The sequence below is a fragment of the Chlorocebus sabaeus genome, chromosome 7, assembly GCF_047675955.1.
Source record: "Chlorocebus sabaeus isolate Y175 chromosome 7, mChlSab1.0.hap1, whole genome shotgun sequence".
Lineage (NCBI taxonomy): Eukaryota > Metazoa > Chordata > Mammalia > Primates > Cercopithecidae > Chlorocebus > Chlorocebus sabaeus.
Genome location: NC_132910.1, coordinates 52,777,641 through 52,797,128, shown reverse-complemented (window position 1 = coordinate 52,797,128; position 19,488 = coordinate 52,777,641). Strand labels below are relative to the sequence as shown.

The 19,488-nt window shown below is 35.4% G+C and overlaps 1 protein-coding gene across 3 annotated transcripts in view; it reads left to right on the top strand.

Moving 5' to 3' along the window:
* PPP3CA (protein phosphatase 3 catalytic subunit alpha) overlaps positions 1 to 19,488 on the top strand; it is a 330,349-nt gene that overhangs the window by 71,719 nt on the left and 239,142 nt on the right. The gene's annotated exons all lie outside the window — the stretch shown is intronic.

Here is a 19,488-nt window from a genome sequence, read left to right as displayed (position 1 = left end):
GCCAGTGAATCCCAGGGCAAGTGGGTAGATCTGGGGAGCAAGAGGGTTGAATAAGTGGAGCACAGAGGACTTTTAGGACCTGAAAATATCCTTTATCAAACCATAATGCTGGATAGATGTCATTATACATTTGTTGAAATCCATAGAATGTATAACACAAAGAATGAACCTCAATGTAAACCGTGGGCTTTAGTTAATAATAACGTATCAATGCTGGCTCAGCAATTTCAACAAATATACCATACTAATGCAAGATGTTAATAATAGGGAAACTGTGTGGGAGGTAAAGGGGTAAATGGGAACTCTGTACTTACCATTCAGTATTTGTCCTCTAAATCTAAAACTGTTCTAAACAACATATTTTATTTTATATGGTAAACCTGCAAGGGCAAACCCTGTTTCCTGTACATGGTGGATGTCTGATAAATACATGGTACATGAATGCATGCTGGGATGAGTGAAGAAATGAATTGGGTGATAATGTATGTGAAAGTACCATGTAAACAAACGCCTTACAAATGGTGGGTGGGCGGGGGGAAGCTAGTAAGAAAAAATGGAAAACAAATCATGAAAAACATTCAGTGTAAAAGTTTGAGAAGGCATAAGAGGAATTTGAACTAAAGACTGAAACTATTTTAAACTGTTTAATTTTCAGAAAACAATAATTAGTATAGTTTGTATTAAATAGTTGATACCTATGCTTTCAGAGTCTGTGAATTAGCCTCTTGACACAAATTACTTCTCATATTAATGTGGTTTTGTTCTAGAGGCTTCAGGTCAGACGTTTCAGAGGGGACCCTTCTCTAAAGGTGTTTTTTGTTTCCTCATTGCTTAATATGGGCAGGTTTCTGCAATCTTGATACAAAACCTTGATGAGGCCAGGAGTGGTGATTCAAACCTGTAATCCTAGTGCTTTGGGAAGCTGAGGCAGGAGGATTGCTTGATGCTAGGAGTTCAGGACCAGCCTGGGCAACATAGTCAAATCTTATCTGTACAAGAAAATTAGAAAAATTAGCTGGGCATGGTGGTGCACCTTTAGTCTCAGCTATGCGGGAGGCTGAGGCAGGAGAATTTCTTGGGCTCTCGAGTTCCAGGCTGCAGTGAACTGTGATTTCCACAGCACTCCAGTCTGGGCAACAGAGCTGGACCCTGTCTCAAAAAAACAAAAACAAAAACAAGCAAACAAACAAAAAGCAAAGAAAACACACACAGAAAATAAAAAGCAAAAAAAATCACCACCCCAAAACAAACAAAAAAAATGTAAATGTGACCTTGCACATAACAAGCTTTCAGCCAAGAAGATTGAAAAGCAATTAAAACAAATAGAGGAATAGGTAGACTATCATTTGCTTAGTATTTTATAATTTTGAGTCTTTGGTCTGAAGAAAATGTGACCTTTGTTAAGTTTTCGATAAATATGAGAATGACCTTGATTCTTTAGTTTTATCTTCAGTAATGTTAAAAGTGCAAGTATGTTGAAGTTATTTGTTGTTTTTCTCAGATAAGCCTTGTGTATTTGAAAACAATTGGGAATGATTTCTGTTAGGTAGTAGTATAATTTTCCTAGCCTTATATCTTTTATGCAGTGCTCTCAAGGAACATGGGTGGGACAAGGTTATAATACTGGCAACTGTGTTTCTTAAGGATTTGACATGAAAGAAGGTATAACTTTCTATAGGCGATTACAGAGAAGAACATAGTACTGTGAGAGTACATAGGAAAGGTGCTTACCTGCAGCCCTGAGGATCAGTGAAGGTGCTTTATGAGAAGTGACAAGTGAACCAGGACCTGAGATATGGGTGGCAGTTAACGAAATAAGTTAGTGAGAGAAGGGATGTGAAAGTAAAGGAATAGTCACTGCAGAAGCTTGGAGTCAGGGCTGCATAGGGTTTAGAGATCAGAAAGATGTTCTTCGTGGCCAGAATATATACCATTAAGTATGAGGTTTATGAAGAAATAATGAGGCTAATGAGGAAGTAGGGTGAGTGAAAGACTTTCAGCCATGTTAAATAATTAACTTGTGGAGCCCAGTCACTGAAAATGATTCAGTTTCATTTTTGAACTTTTGAACATTTTGTGATTAATAAAAAAGACATCAATTATTGCTTATTAAAGGCTTTCAATGCTATTATTCACACAGTTTATCTCATATGAATTGTTTTATTGCTTAAAGTGTCTTGGATTATAAGAAGGCACCTGTTAGGTTTGTATTGATCTAAATGTAATTTCACTTTAGCTTGATTATTGCTATTTATGAAATTAAACATTAAATGAGTTACATATACTAGATTTGTGGGAAGGAAGGCTTTCTTTAAAGGCAGAATAAACTCCCAAAGATTTTACTAATGTGGACAACTTGTCTTTTTTTTTTTCCCTACAGAAATGAAAAAAATATGTAATCCATGATTTTCATACCATAATACGGTACATAGAAGAAAAGATTTTTGTTAAAAAGAAGGGGAGTATTTGTGAACTCTGGAAGAATCTCATGTTGAAGAAGAAATTGTGAAATCAGAATGTAGTGTGGGTTTAGTATTTTCTGTACAGAATATGTTTGCCCTATATTACTAAATAATTCACAGATCTTTGATCTGATTAATTGAAATAAAATAATTGAAGATTTGTTAATTTTGGATGTTGTAGCCAATTAACAGCTGAAATATCTTTCAATACTAATTGAGTAAAGACAAAATAATTTGAGACGTGAACATATTTTCTCATCTATGTTATGTTCTTCTTTATGTATTTATTTTTGAGACAGAGTCTTGCTCTGTTGCCGCTGGAGTGCAGTGGCGCAATCTCGCGATCTCAGCTCACTATAACCTCCGCCTCCTGGGTTCAAGCGATTCTCCCGCCTCAGCTTCCCGAGTAGCTGGGATTACAGGCACCCGCCATCATGTCCAGCAATTGTTGGTATTTCTGTAGAGATGGGGCTTCACCATGTTGGCCAGGTTGGTCTTGAACTCCTGACCTGAGGTGATCACCCGCCTTGGTCGCCCAAAGTTCTGGGATTACAGTCATGAGCCACCATGCCTGGCCAACCTTTAATCTACTCTGTGCCGTTTAAAGAGTTATTCTGCAATTTCTTTGTATAAAGATTTTTTTTTTTTTTTCAGGTGTCTTTTTTTTTTTTTTTTTTTTTACTTAAATCAATTTTAAAGTTTAAGTTAGATATAGCCAATTGCTATTGCTTCTTGGCCCAAGATGTTTTCTTATTTCATCATTTTATTTTTATTTGCAGTGTTGACGGTTTTATTTTAGTTCTGTAGAAGAGGTGTCACTTTTGGCCATTTTTGCTTAAATAGTTCTTTTATTCTACTCTTTTGTTCATTCTGACCTTAGAGGATTTATGCATAGTGAAACTTATTTTTGAAAAGTGGAGAAATAAAACTACTCATGCTTGGGATTCAGTTTCTTAAATGTAAACTGTCTTCATAAAACATGTAATTTCAAAGGTCAGGCGTGGTGGCTCACGCCTGTAATCCCAGCACTTTGGGAGGCCTAGGTGGGCAGATCACAAGGTCAGGAGTTCGAGACGAGCCTGGCCAATTTGGTGAAGCCCCGTCTCTAATAATAATGCAAAAATTAGCCGAGCATGGTGGCGTGTGCTTGTAGTCCCAGCTACTTGGGAGGCTGAGGTAGGGGAATCACTTGAACTCGGGAGGCGGAGGTTGCAGTGAGCCGAGATCGCGCCACTGCATGATCACTCCGTCACCCAGGCTGCATAGGCACTCTGTCCAGCCTGGTGACAGAGCAAGACTCCATCTCAAAGAAAAAAAAAAGTGATTTTAATTATTTTCTTTTATTAAAAATAGAATCTCAGAATGAAAAATGTGGTACTTCTTTAAGAGTAATATAAACCATTTGGTACAGGTATTGGGAAGTTACAAAAAGATTCTTGACTTAGAAACACATACCGGTTTGTATTCTCAAAACAATTAATATATATCACACTTACATCTATTAAGTCATAAATTAGAGGATCAATAATCAAAGTTTATAAAATTCTCCCTTTGCACTCAGGATGATCTGAAGGTCTTACAGTACTTCAAATGACCAAAAGTCAATCTGGAGAATGTTCTTTTGGAGGTCTGAAGCCAATTTAGTTTCTCTTCTGCTCCCTTCCTGTTTTAGTTTTTAGCTTTTCATTCCTACCTGGAAATAGTTTGCTCCTTGTTTGTCCCCTTTCAGCTAACTCCCTTACCCTAAGGGAAAATTTAAAAGTATTTGGGTTACAAGTTATTTCTCCATAAATAAAGTGCATGTGTATAAACAGAGTTCTCCATTTAGCAGGTTTGATATAGTCTACCCACAGAGTTTTTGTTTAATAAACACTTCCTTACTCTGTGCCAGGCACCGTTTCAAGTACTTTGTCGATATTAATGCATTTAATCTCATGAGGTAGATAACATTATTGTCCACATTTTGCATGTGAGGAGACTGCAGCACAGAGAAGTAAGTGGAGGAACTGAAATTGGAACCCGGGTCATCTGACTATATAATTTTGTGTGCTACTTCTCTGAGCATAAGAGAAAGATCAGTACTAAAGCAAAGCATGCTAATGGTCAGTAACGCTGAAAACATACTTTTCTTGGATGAATTTCTGTTGAATAGATAAGTGAATCTTGATATGATTGCCTTATTGTCCTACATATCTTGTATATTTTAGAATGAGGCATTATATCTCTGGAATTTATCCAGGCTTTGGGGGTTAACAGAATTGGGTTTAAATTCTGACTGCCACGTACTCATAATTCTTATAATTATTTATAATTTTAAGGAATGTCTTTAAATATAAAATGGAACTAGTAGTACTTCATAAGGTAGTTATGGGATAAATGAGATAATGAATGTAGTAGGCCAAGTATATTGAAGACATTTAATAAGTGGTATGTAGTATTGAGTGCTCTAACTAGGATGATAGAAGTAGAAATTATATAGTGGAGGAGATAAACCTAGAAGCAGTTTTATGTAATCATATTATCAGCTAAGGATGGTGAGTGAGGTATCCATAAATGGCAAGATTACTAACCTAACCTTGAGGTGTGAGGAGTGGCAGGGTGTAAGGGAAGCCCTTTGAAGCAAATTAGGCCTAAGTAATAATAAAGAAAATTTCGTTATTCCTAACTATTAAGTGAATTAAATTAATCATTATCTCGTTATAGTATAATGATTACAAATGACTAAGTAGTTAAAATGTTATATTTTAAATTTTGTTTTAAAAAGGTAAGTTGTATCAGTGAGCAACATAGACATTTATTCACCAACAGCAGTTTTGTTGTTTGTGTTTTGTGTGTGTTTAATTCTGTCCACCACATTTTTGGGCCCATCTTTTACCCTTGTGTGTAGTTTATCTTCACTATATTAGTTTATGGGGAGACCTTCCCTCTTAATAAACAGCAGGAAGCTGTCCACGTCTGGTGGTGCTGACTCATGTAGGAACAGGAAGAGGAATGATTCCTAAAGATGGGAGGGGAAGGGGCATGAACCTCTTCCTTCCCCTAAAGAGACAAATTCGGGACAGAATTACAAAGCAGTTTATGTGACGGATAAGTAAGCCATAAGTTAAAAATTTTTCTCCTTAATTAGTGCTTTTTCATTTGTGCTTTATTCTTAGTCTACTGGCTTACCCATGAGAAAGCAATTCCTAATGCCCACTGCCTTTTAAATTTATGTTTGCTTTCTCTGATTAGAAGATTAAAGAGAAATATCATGTTTACACTTACAGTCAGTATTAGCTTCTGCTTGTAACTGGTGGTATGCAGGTGGGAAAATGGATAACTTGCACTTAACAGTGATGGTTGGCACCAATCAGTTCTTATTGGTTGAATAGAAAGAATTACTGAAAGGATTTTAACTAGATAAGATATAACTTACTAGCTAAATGCATAAATTGTTATTATGTGTCATGAGTTTATTGTTGACTGAAAGCTGCTTTTTTAATTATCAAGTTTTGGAAAACATGTAGGATCCTGTAAAGAGAAATCCGGAAGATTTGAGAAGATAGGTGGGAGTGCTGTTATTTGCAGAATAGTTTCTGTGTGTGATGTGAACTCTCTGAGAGACCTTGAGGAGAGGGAGGAGGTGAACATAGGTGAAGTGGCTGGCTGAGGTGGGAGGATTGCTTGAGCCCAGAAGTTTGAATCTGCACTCTACCCTTGGGTGATACAGCAAGACCCTGTCTCAAATATATATAACAGAGGTCTAACTAAAAATTATTAGAATTGATTTTTACATGTAGTTTATGGAACAATTCTTAAAAATTCATAAAGTCACACTGTATTTAATCTACTTTGGAGTTCAAATGTACAAAAAGGACTTCTAGGCAATGATTTTTTGGAATGTAAAAGATACCATAATTAAAAATGACTCTTATTGAATTGTTAAGCCTTATGTATCAAAGACTTCACTATCCCACCTGTAAATTAAGAAATTAAAACCATTCAGATTAAAGAAAGCAAGTATAAAGGAAGTTGGATGGACCCTTTTTGCCAATATGCAGATGTATCATTTCTAGAAGATGTACTTTAATTATAACCATTTAATAGACCAAGACTGTCTACTTGCAAACCACTTTTGGTATCTAATTTCTTGCAGCATAGTACATCTCAAATAATTGGTAGGCAATTGTTTTGTGTCTTTAAACATGTTTTTAGGAACGTACGGTATTATGCAGTGAGCTGTCCTTTCCTTTGAATCTGGGAGGTGGAAGGAAACTTAGTTTGAAGGAACTTATCTAGTACCTGACATTGAACATCCCTGTATGCCTTTTGATAGAGCAATAGATTGAGACACATATTTACAACAAATGATAAAGTTTTTATTGGTTGTGAAGGTGCTATGCACACATATGAATGACCTGTCATAGATCTCACTGATACTTCCTTTTTATGCTGTAGCTATAGCCACTTTAAAAGACACAGATGTTATATAGTAAAAATGCTACAAACTCAGAACCTCTTAAAACAATTTTTTGCCTCTTGCAAATTACTGTCTTTATACAGTATTCCTCAAAGATCTTGTTTGCAGTGAAGCATCCTTTGAGGTATGTGAAATGTATTTTTCATTACCATCTGACACGTTATGTGCCCTTAATTCCATTTGTAGGAACTCCTTCTAACATTTAATGAAATCCTCAGCAGCCAACTCTATGCCACCGAGATTACCATGGGCTAACCAAAATTTTATGAAATGTTCACATGTTCCTGGAAAAACCAATGAACAACTTAGAGAGACTGGTAAAGTAAAGGCCTGACTTCTACTGATGTTGCATTTCTGTAGTACTGCCATATTTGGACACTTACCTTACAAATACTTATATGTTGTCTTCTTCCTGATGTTCATGTTGAGGTGCTTAATTATGCCAGCAGTGTACTTTGTGTTTCACAGCTATGAAACAAAATTTTCCAACGAATATTTAATGAGTGCCTGTTAATACCAAGAAGTTTTCCAGGTTCTGGGGATATATAGCAGTTAAAACACACACACACACACACTCACACGAGTTCCTCATTTGTATGGAGCTTATGTTCATTTCTGTGCATTGTAAGAGAAGACAAAACCAAATAGAATTCTATCCCTATTTTCGTGGATGGGTATAACAATTTAATATTGTTTACTTGTATTCTAGAATATAAGTCAGAGAGAATTAGATTTAAAAAGATGGTTTGGGGGCCATAGAGTTCAAAGCCTTGTGTAATGAACTAAGAGGGTTGCATTTCATTCACTTGTGAATGTGGAACTAACGAGGATTGAGTGAATATTTTGAGGAGGACAGTGGCATGATTGTTGCTAGGCTTCTGGAAGGATGATTCTTCCATGAGGGTATATGGTGAATTATAGTCTGAATTGTAAATAAAGAGTGGTTAAAATTAAGTCTGGCAAGATTTATTATAGCCTGTCTTAGACGATGGATAAATCCAAAGGTAGATAGATCAGTTAGGAAAGTATCACAATATTGTAAGTTGAAGTAATAATCACCCAAACAAATATACTGGCACCAAGAGGTATATTTGAGACAAACAGTGGAAATATCAACTAATTAAAATATTTAGAACCTGCATGCGTAGGGTGACATAACAGGGTATGTCTTGGGTGACTCAAGGTTTCTAGCTTGCAGTGGAAGGAGTAGTGGGCTTGTGGACAAATACAGATGTTAGTCTTTGGGAGAGCACTTTAAGCGAAGTAGAAATGGCTTAATAAGTATACTTGGAGATGAGGTAGTGGGTAGGAAGTGAGGAATTAGAGCCAGCTGGGGCAATCATCATTTTTAAGACATTTTTATAGGAGAGGAAACAATCACAAAGGTATTGTGTTGAGGTGGGAGCAGGAGCAGGGAAAAGGTTTATCTTTGTTTTTGTCTTCTCCCACCCCCTTTCCTAAGCACAGAGAATACCTGAAAAATTTTGCAGGAAGAGAGAAAGGAGCCAGCCCACAGGGAGAATCTGCAAATGAAAGAGAAATATGGTGCATAATTGATATAAAAATGGACTAGAGTTGGCAGTGAGTCACTTTCATGAAAAACGAGTGGAAGATTTGCTTTGGTAGAGAGGGTGATATGTTTAAAACTCAGAGAAAGGCATGAAAGAAGAGGGAATTGAGGAAGCAGAGGGATTCTGAGTTGGTGAGGAGGGCAACTGTGTAATCTTACAGCAGTGGGTCTCAATCTTCTTGACAAATTTTTGAAGACAGGGAATGACATTGCTAAAAGATAACAATAAAAATGAAAAATGCTGACTAAGTTGTTACAGTTAGACATGATAAATGAATTTTATATCTGCTCTTCTGTAATTTTCATAGCAGTTTTCTCCTGGGCTGAACAAATAGTTTATAAACTTTAGGAAGCTGATATTTAGCAGGACGTCCCATGAGCCAACTTAGTAAAAAGAATAAAATAATCAAATACCAAGACCAGTTTCAGTAACACAGCATAGACATCAAATTGTGATACTGTCCTTTGTTTTTTTTCCCCATATTATCTTAAGGAAGATATCTTGAGAGCACAGAAGTCTTGGACATTTGGTTCAGATATGTTACTTGTATATATGACTAATACATTCAGCCTAATGTGTTTCAGCAAGTATAAATAATATGCTATAGGGATTGTTATAGGCTGTGAATCTTCCGTAGGTTTATCTAGGTATAGAGGTGAGATAAAGTTGCAATTTTATTATCTTTAGTTCATTAGCAGTTAATGCAGTGTTACTCTATGTATTGTTGACTGTCCAAGTTGTAGGTTTTTATAGTGATATTGACATATTTAGGGTACTATTCTAGAGGAAGATGGTTTTACGTATTTAAGTTGATTTCAGCATTGTGGTCCTATGGCACCATAAAAACTGTGAGGTTGGAATTCTCTTTGAAATTGTTGAAGGCCTGCAAATCACTATGTACCAGCTTAAGAATGTAATCACTGAGATGTGACAGAATTTTGCCTTCTTTTCTCAGACTTCTTTCGCTGATGATTAGGTGCAGGTATTTTTGCAGAAAAGAAGTAATACCTCTTTTCCATTTGCTTTAGCTGAAAATTAATAAGAATTTATCAGTTTTTCTTCTTCTCCATGTTGATTTTTATTATTGTTGTTATTATTATGTTTTTTAGAGAGTGGATCTCTCTGTGTTCCCCAGGCTGGAGCGCAGTGGTACAATCATAGCTCACTGCAACCTTGAACTTCTGGACTCAAGTAATCCTGCTGCTTCAGCCTCCCAAGTAGCTGGAACAACAGGCACACACCACCATGCCTGGCTAATTTTTTAATATTTTTGTAGAGACGAGGTCTCATTATATTGGTTAGGTGTATTGATTTTAACTCAGGCTATCAAATATATACCTGAAAAGGAGGAAATTATTTATTTCAACTAAAAAGGTTTTAAAAGTTTAAAAACCATCTTCTTATACAAGTTAACAATAATATCAATAGTGTAAATATTAATAGTGGAGTAAATATTGGTATATAAACTGATTATAAATTCTTGCACAATACACATCTCATCTTGGACTCAATTTATTGAACGTTTTTAGTAATTTTGTCAGTCTGGAGTTCACTTTTGTTAGTAGTATAAATTGCATTTTCCAAAGATAGCATATGTTAATTTTAAAATGAAGATCTGGGACAGAGAATTTGAATAGTGAAAAGAATTAATTATGCTTTTAAATATGTTAAATTTTCTTTTAGAATTATCTGTTACACATCTACAGTTATATTCTGGGTAATTATTATTACTAAAAAACAACCCCCCCAAAATTCTGTTAAGTAATGAAGATTTTTTTTATGAAGCATGTTTTATAATGGAGAATTGTCATTTAAATTTTCTGTTGTATCAGATTTGTTTATCTTGTCATTAGATAAAATTAGTGGAGTTTGCTGCATGTTCTTTGAGACTATTTGTAATACCTGCTTCTGATGCCCCCACATTTAAGGCTATCCTCGTTCTAGTTTCATCTGCACACTCTCTGCAGATGCAGTAGATTTTCTCATGCAGCTTTTCACTCTTCCATTTACAATACTTTAGTTCCCCATTAGCTTCTAAATTAAATTAAAGACATTTAACCTCCCTTTCTGCCTCATCATTCTTTGTCCTGCTTTTCAACACTGAAATTTTACTACATTTAGATAGTGCTTCAATTATTTGCTTTCCCATAACATGCCCTCTGCTTCCCTGTAGCCCTGTTTCTATACCTTTGTTCATTTTGACTGCCAACTCTCACCCCAGTTCTCAAAGTTATTTTTTTCTTCAAAACACATTTTGACCTTCAGAAAATATTTGTGTAGTCAATTAACTACTTTATAAGAGATGGGATTTTGAAATATTAATTGGAATATGATTGTAGATGTTATATGAATTCAAGGGTGTTAGGCAGGTATTTAATGTGAAGACCAATTTAGAGGTAGTTCAGTAGCTGAGGCGTGCTGTGTAGAAGTAGCGCTGCTTATTATTCCTTTGATTAAAATCTCTTGGTGTTTTTCTTTACTTAAATAGGGAAGTCCAAGCTTCCTCTATGTTAGGTCCCCATTTGCTTCTCCATCAGGCCTACCATTGTTTTGGAGACTTTGCACATGATTTTTCATTTGCCTGGACACATTTCCCTCCACTTCTTTGTCAGATTAGGTGTCATTTCCTTTAGAGGCCATTCCTCAGATCCCCTTATCCTCTCCTACCTCCCATCTCAGTGTAGTATGGGCTTTATGCACTTCCATTATTAAACTTGATGCTTATAGCCCTCAAAAGCAGGAGTCATAGCATAGTTTCTGTACTCTAATTATTTGATTACTTGATTGTCTTTCACACTAAATAATGAGTACCTGAAGTACAAGGACATTGCAATCCCAAGTATATAACACAATTCCTAGCATATCATAGGCCCTGAAGGAATATTGGTTGGAAAGAAATCTTTATTCACATTTATGGATAATTCATACCTATTATGTGTTACATTGACTTATGAAAACCTTTGATTCCGTGGAAATGGAATTTTATTCAACTTTTAGATGAGCCATTAATTTATCCTATATTTAATGCATATTCTGCACAGTACATGGGTTATCCACTTACATACTTTTTTCTAACACTGAAGCAACTGAGTTCCATTATCTAGAGTCTTCCCACTCAGTTTGAGGGTGTGGAAATCTGTGCATACATATTATTTCATTCCTAGGTAACTGAGGACACCCCAGGGCAGAGGCAGATTGGTAATAAGGTCTGACTTCACACCATAGCCCTATCAGTGATCTGAAAAAGACAGCTAGGAGTGGTAATCTGAAAAGGACAGCTAAGGATGTTTGTCTGTCTCATGCTCCTACAAAATTTGGCTTAAATGAAGAAAACAGTTGGTCACATTCTCTATATGAGAGAGGACAGTATCAGTAATCAATAATTACTGAGCAATTGCTACTTACTTTCTCCTTTTATACCCAGAGATACTACTGAAAAGATACTATTCTCTTAATTTTCTTTAGTGAGTGTGTTTGTGTTTGCTACACATAGCCCCTATTTTTTTTTTTTTATTATTATTATACTTTGAGTTCTAGGGTACATGTGCATAACGTGCAGGTTTGTTACATATGTATACTTGTGCCATGTTGGTGTGCTGCACCCATCAACTCGTCAGCACCCATCAACTCGTCATTTACATCAGGTATAACTCCCAATGCCATCCCTCCCCCCTCCCCTCTCCCCATAATAGGCCCTGGTGTGTGATGTTCCCCTTCCCGAGTCCAAGTGATCTCATTGTTCAGTTCCCACCTATGAGTGAGAACATGCAGTGTTTGGTTTTCTGTTCTTCATAGCCCCTATTTTAAAATTTCACTTTCACTAGTTGAACTCAGGTTCAATTGCTAGACAAGTATGGACTGGTCTAGTATGGACTGCTCTCTTATTTCTCATCCAGTCATCTCTGAGTCTGTCAATATAAAGGAATTTCTTCATGTTTATCCCAACCTTGACATTTCTTTGAGATTTCATTAGGTCATCTTTAATTATATGTTTTTAATTTTGTTCTTAATGGATAGTTGATACAGACTGAATAACACTGTGATTTTAAATGAGAAAGATTAATCAATCTACATAATACTGTAACTGATTTTTATAATTACTAGTAACCCTTCTTATAATTTAGTAGTAAACATAGCTAGGACCGTGTCTGAATTTAATAACTTGATTGAAAAATGCATTCACTTAATAATCCTATTTATTTTTTGTACTCTATGATGTAAGTTCTTATGATGTAAAATATAAATAGTAAATGTATAGAGCTATATGCAACTTTTATTCCTTTATTTTCTTCTATTGGTAATTTACTGGCTTTACATATTTTGACAGTTAAAAAAAGAATAAGAACTGATATAAGAAAATACAGAGTTTTGGTGAAAAGTAGAGGAAATAGGTGAGGTAAGAAATTGTAAAAATAAGCTGGAATTATTGATTATTATTATATCTAAGTCACTTGGTAAGAAAGTAAACCTGTTGAGGTATAAATTATTTTACTTCCTCTTTGTATATGTAAAGGTAATTCTATATATAAAGGTGATTCATCCACAGGCAGTAACATGTAAATTCTCTAATCCCTATGTATGCTGTCACAAATACATTAAAGAAACACATTTTTCTTTTTCCAGGTAGAGCATGTGAGCTGCATTACCTTAAAGATATTTATGTTGCTTTCCATGTTTATTCCCTTCTATTACATGACTATTCTTTCTCTACTTTGTAATCAAATGACCAGTGGAGTTTCTTAGATGGTTTAATTTTGTTATTTTGGGATCAGGGCAAATTAGTTATGTTTGTTTTGAAGAGGTGTTTGTATATCTGTTGTTTATCTTGTGTGGTTTTTATTTGGGTTATCATTTGACTTTCAAATCTAGTCACTCCTTACCTTTCATTCATCTTCTTCAAAATGCTGCCACAAGCAGAGAAGTGAATGAACAGAAACTCACTGTTTGTATTTATTCATGTTTCCAGGTGATTCATGTTTAGTTATCCTTTCCTTGAATCACCATTCATTAAAAGTGGTTCAGTCTTCTTTATGCCTATCTTCTCTGATAATCTTTCTATTCTTTGGGATTCAGGTCAGTTTAATAAGAACAACTCAAGATTAAACATCTTGAAGAAAGCAGACATGGGCTGGGTGCTATGGCTCCCACTAGTAATCCCAGCAATTTGGGAGGCTGAGGTGGAAAGATCGCTTGAGCCCAGGAGTTTCAGACCGGCATGAGAAACAGAGTGAGACCCTGTCTCTACAAATAAATAAATCAATAAAATTAAAAAAGGTAGCTGGGTCCCAGCCACTCAGGAGGCTGAGGCAGGAGGATTGCTTAAGCCCAGGAGGTCAAGGCTTCAGTGAACCCTGTTTGCACCACTATTGCAGCCTGGGTGACAGAGGGAGACTCTGGAAAAGAGGCTCTACTGCATTATTTCGTATGGTTAACAAATTATAACCTACAATACAATAAAATTCAGCAGAATGCTTATGGATATGGTGGTAATATAAATTTTTGGTTTCTCTCCTGAATTATCTTTCTTTTAATCATCTAGACGAGAACTGAAGGCTGCCTCCCCCTCAGAGAGAATTGTTTGGCCTAAAAGAGATTTAAATAGTTTGTATTAGTTTCCGTCATAGGGGATTCAGAAGATAAAATCTGACTTTTCCCTGCTACCTCCTTTAATAAGGGCATATATCACCAGAACTCTACCTTGCTTCCTCTATCCTGTCTTCCCTCATACATACTTTGTTTACTTTGCCTCCCCTGGCTCCTATAGGCATTTGAGTTTGTTGTCTTTTCTTGAATGATTAAATGAGATATTTGCTTAGTGATTATTTGAACTTAATAAACCATTCTGAGAAATTTAAGGTCACTGTGCAACTGGGCTTTTAAAATCTCGATTTACACTGAGACCGAGGGACAAAGATCTGCACAACAAACTGAATTTTATATGCATTTGTACATTTTGTGTTTTTCTGTATGTTAAATAGTAATTGCCTGCTGGTCTCAAAAAACTGATTCATGAAGAATGTTTCCAAAGGAAATGTTTTTCCTTCCTTTATTTTGATTTTTTCTTTTTGTTAATTTTCTTTTTCTTGCCCTGTCTTATGGTGCTGATTTTTTCTTCCTTCACATGTCTTAGAAGTCATTTCAGTTTTCATATTAAACTAAAGATTAAAAAAAGACTCAATTCCTATTGAAATTAAAAAGTCAAAAAAATCAAATGCAACTGTGAGCTACAGTGACTTCTTATTTACTAACAAAGTGCTGGGTCATAAAAAATAAATAAAAAGGAAGGACAGACAACAGAAACAGTTCCTGCCTTGGTGGAAAAAGACATGGGCGAAAAAGATATGAAACTGTTTCGTGCCTTATTTCATTTATTTGATGTAAATGAAGAACTTAATATGAAGACAGACTACTTTTTATGTGTGTTTTGAAATCTAGACATAGACTTCGATATTGGGGTCAAATTGCTGATTTAAGTACTGTGAGAATCAATGTACTAAGCTAATCTTGTGGAAAGATAGTTTGGGATGGAGACTCTTCCTAGTAATTATTATGGAGTTAAGGCACCCTTTTTACCATCTTCTCTGTCAGCCTAACTGACCTGAATTTCTAATTGGGCAAAGTGAGAAGAGTGATCTGGAGAAGATAATTTGCATAGTATATGTAAATTTCTTTTTATTTATTTATTTATTTATTATTATTAAACTTCAAGTTGTAGGGTACATGTGCACAACGTGCAGGTTTGCTACATATGTATACTTGTGCCATGTTGGTGTGCTGCACCCATCAACTCGTCATTTACATCAGGTATAACTCCCAATGCAATCCCTCCCCCCTCCCCCCTCCCCATGATAGGCCCCGGTGTGTGATGTTCCCCTTCCCGAGTCCAAGTGATCTCATTGTTCAGTTCCCACCTATGAGTGAGAACATGCGGTGTTTGGTTTTCTGTTCTTGTGATAGTTTGCTGAGAATGATATTTTCCAGCTGCATCCATGTCCCTACAAAGGACACAAACTCATCCTTTTTTATGGCTGCATAGTATTCCATGGTGTATATGTGCCACATTTTCTTAATCCAATCTGTCACTGATGGACATTTGGGTTGATTCCAAGTCTTTGCTATTGTGAATATTTCATTTATATAAAACCCTTGAATGATACCTTAATAGAAACAATATAAAATAAAGCTAATGCAGGTTAGATGATAACGTGGTTAAATGGATTCTTTTTTTCCTGTGTGAACAAAAGAACCGACAATTTAATTAATAGACCCCTGTCAGTCTGGAGAGATGCTTCTAGTGGTCAGCATGGCACTTTCGTCTTTGTGTGTGCATATGGGTGGGGCAGGCTGTTGCATTTTCCCATTAATCATGGTAAACATAAAAACAAAAAACAAACAAACAAAAAAACCTAGATGATACCAAAATGGAAATAACAAAGTTGACAGTGGAAAACAATTCAGAATTTTAGTAAGTTCCCTTCATTGAAACTAGGAAACATACCTTGTCTGTCTTTTCTTGTGAGCCTTATTGCCCTCTATGAAGGAAGTATTAACAAAAACATTTGTTTGTTGATTATAAGATTGAATGAGATATATCACATATTGTACAGTAACAGGGACAAAAATGGCACTGATGCCTCGACCCCACTCTTAGAAATTCTGATTTAATTTATCTGGAATGGGGTCTAAGCAGTAGTTGTTTTTTACAAGCTCTTCAGACAATTGGACTGTCCAACCAGAGTTAAAGGGTCACTGGATTAGTGAGTCCAAGATTTTCTGAGGTGAAGCAAAGATGACATATTCTCGCATACTCTGCAATAGCTGCTACTGCCTAGTGACCTGTATTTGTCCTGAAGTTTTTCTTGATAAGATTGAAAGCTAAAGAAAATGAAAAATATCTCTCAAGGATACGGGATTCAAGTGTTCAGCTTAACTTTATCTTCCCAACCATGTACACACAGTACAGATTGCCTTGTGCATCATAAGGTCATTCTCTTTATAGCTGCTGTGGATTCTATTGATATATTTTCAGTGTTGTTTCTCTCCAGTTGAGTGCTCTCCTGCACCTTCCTCATTCCTTTGTTTTTCTGTCCCCTACCCTGACAGAGAGCCTACAAGGGCCACAGGGTTAAACGTGTGTAAAGCTTAATGCAAATTTTCTTCTTAGCAAAGTAGCCAGCCCACTAACTATGGGAGTAAGGTGGTCAGGTGGATAGTTATAGCTCACATAAGCTTGATTTGCATTTTTCTGATTATTCCTAGAAGGCACACATAGAGTTGAAAGTTATGGAGTATGCCGTATTCCAGGAGAACAAAACCATGAGTCAGGAGACCTGCATCATAGTCTCGGAGGTTTAGAGTCCACCTAACTTCATGTGTTTGAGCACTTTACTTACCTGCTTCTGTCTCATTTTCTTCTCTGCAATATGAGAAGCTCAAACTAGCCACTTCCTAAGGTTCCCTCTAGCCTTTACAATATGAAGTGCCATTTTATTTTTATTATTAGTTTAAGAGAACATAAGCATCCACTTGTTGCTAAATACTCTTTTTCCAACATAAAAAGGTAACCCAGCCAAAAACTAAATACAAATTAAAGATTTCAATAATGTAAATAATTTTATATACTTAAATTTGGGTTATTTTAATTGAAATGTGCCTTAATGATATGAATTAAGACATTACTAGTCCAGAAATATCTCAACCTTGGATGAGGGAGAAGACTGTGGGGGTTTGTATATACTCTTGTTATCAATTTCACTTAAAGTGCTTCTATCAAGTATAGATAACACTGCCTTTGATCGCCTGTTTGCAGAGTGATTATTAGTAAAATGAGGGGGAACTTGGTGGATTCCTCTTTTTCTACTAAAGAAAAAAGAAATGTAATATAAAAACTGCTGAGGTAAAAATTGGTCTTTGTATTTACCTTAGTTCCTGGTCAGTTTTTAATTCATTGAGTAATTCTTAGAAAAATCTTTGAACGTATTTTTTTTGTTTTTGTATAGGAAGGTTAATAACCTCTCTGAATATTTCATTTAATCCTATAGAAAAATATGAGTAGTTAGAATAGATTACCTTAAATAATTCTGAGAAGAATAATCAATAATGCTTGATTATTTCTTTTGATAGCTTTTTTTTTTTTTTTTTTTGGGTGGGGGCAGAGGGGAAGTTAAAACACACATTGAATGTAAGTTTTTTTTTTTTAATGAGTTCTTCAGAAGAATGTGTGAGAAAACTCATGATGATTTATATATATAGTTTATTTGGGAATTTGCAGAGCTCACATTTAATTAGATATTTCCAAACTTATATGTAAATTTCTGGTAATGCTTTGCAATGAGATCATTGATACTTTTGAAGAAAGTAAAGTTCTGTTTTTTTAAAGTGAAAATAATTATACTACATCAGTCATTTATAAAGGACAATTCTTATTATTTTTTCAGACTGATGTGCTGGAAAGAGTTACTATATGGTGTTTGCAAATGCTTTGGAAGAAATGCAGATGTTTGGAAAATGTCTTAAAAATCTGGAAGTTGTAAATATTATGCAGCAATAATGTTACATTATGGTAGACAGAATATCTTGTTATAATTACTAAAGAGTAAAGAAATTTATATTCTGGCTCCAGATTTAGGGATTTGAGTGCTCAATGCTAGATATATTGCCGCCTTCTATGGTATTTTCTACAATACCATACCTCCAATACTGTGATTGAAAACTGACTATACTTCTATTATAATTGGTGAAGGAGTTTATCTCTGATATGCTGTAAGAGTCTCATCTCCACCATTTGTTTCAATCTTGGTCAAATAATTTAGTTAGCCAGACCTCAGCTCTTTATTTCTAGGAGGTATTAATGGTACCTACCTGATACAGCTTTATGGAAATTAAGTAAAGCAATACATATAAAGTGTTTAGCTAGAGACTGCTATGTAGTAAATGCTCAATCGAAGTTAGTGATAATGTTACCTTGCTTGTGGAAGATCTTGTCAAAAAACCATTTGTTGCTTTGCCATTGGCTTGTGCTTTACTCTGTGAAAATGATACCTCTAACCCCTTTTCTTTCGTATCCTTTCTTTTAAGATCTCATTTATTCCCAGGGACAGTGAAAGTAATTAAGAGATTTACTTTAGTGGAACTTCCTTCTAGCTTACTCCAGATAGGAGTAACCAGAAAGTAGGTGACAATGTTAATTAGAAAGATAAATTAACATCTATTATGAGGATAATTTACCTGATAATAATTGAGAAATCATTGTGAGATTGTCAGAGGGCAGTTTATAGAATGAATTACTTTTGATGAACGAAGGTTGATTTTTCAGGGGAAGAAGACAGTTTGGACTTATATTTTAGAGAGAGAGGGAAAGTTACAATATTGCTGGCATTCGTCGTTTAGTTAATAATTTGGCCAGTCAGGGCTGAAACAGAGCTTGCCTTTTTTGATAAAGGATCATTTAATATAAAGACTTATTTAGATGACCTATTGTCATTCTGTAGGGATCTTGGGTATTTCCATATGGACTAGAATGGTGCTAGGAAGTAAAAGATTTTCTGGGAAATCAGATATGCCATTTTAAGGAATGATTTTATCAGGTCATTTAAATTTTGTGCTAGACTTCCAATATTTTTGTTTTGTTTTGATTATGAAGTGTTCTGTAAGACCAGAAAGGAAGCCAGCATGTTAAGAAAGTTTTAAAGTTATTATATTTCTGATACTGCTTGTACACAGACACACACATACAAACACACAATTTCTTTGCCACCTCTGAAAATCTAAGGTAAGATTTAAATTACAGACAGTATGAAATCCTGTGATGCCAAGGTCTTATTAGAATAGCAGTTTGCACCTTTCTTGTTGATATGATTTGCCCCATCTTCAGAAGCCTGTGCAGCTGAAGATGAGTCATTAAGAGAAGCTGGAATCAGTAAAACTGCATTTTACAATAATGCTTTCTAAACTGGTCACCTAGCTAAAATTGGCTGAGGCTGAAGACAGCAGTTTC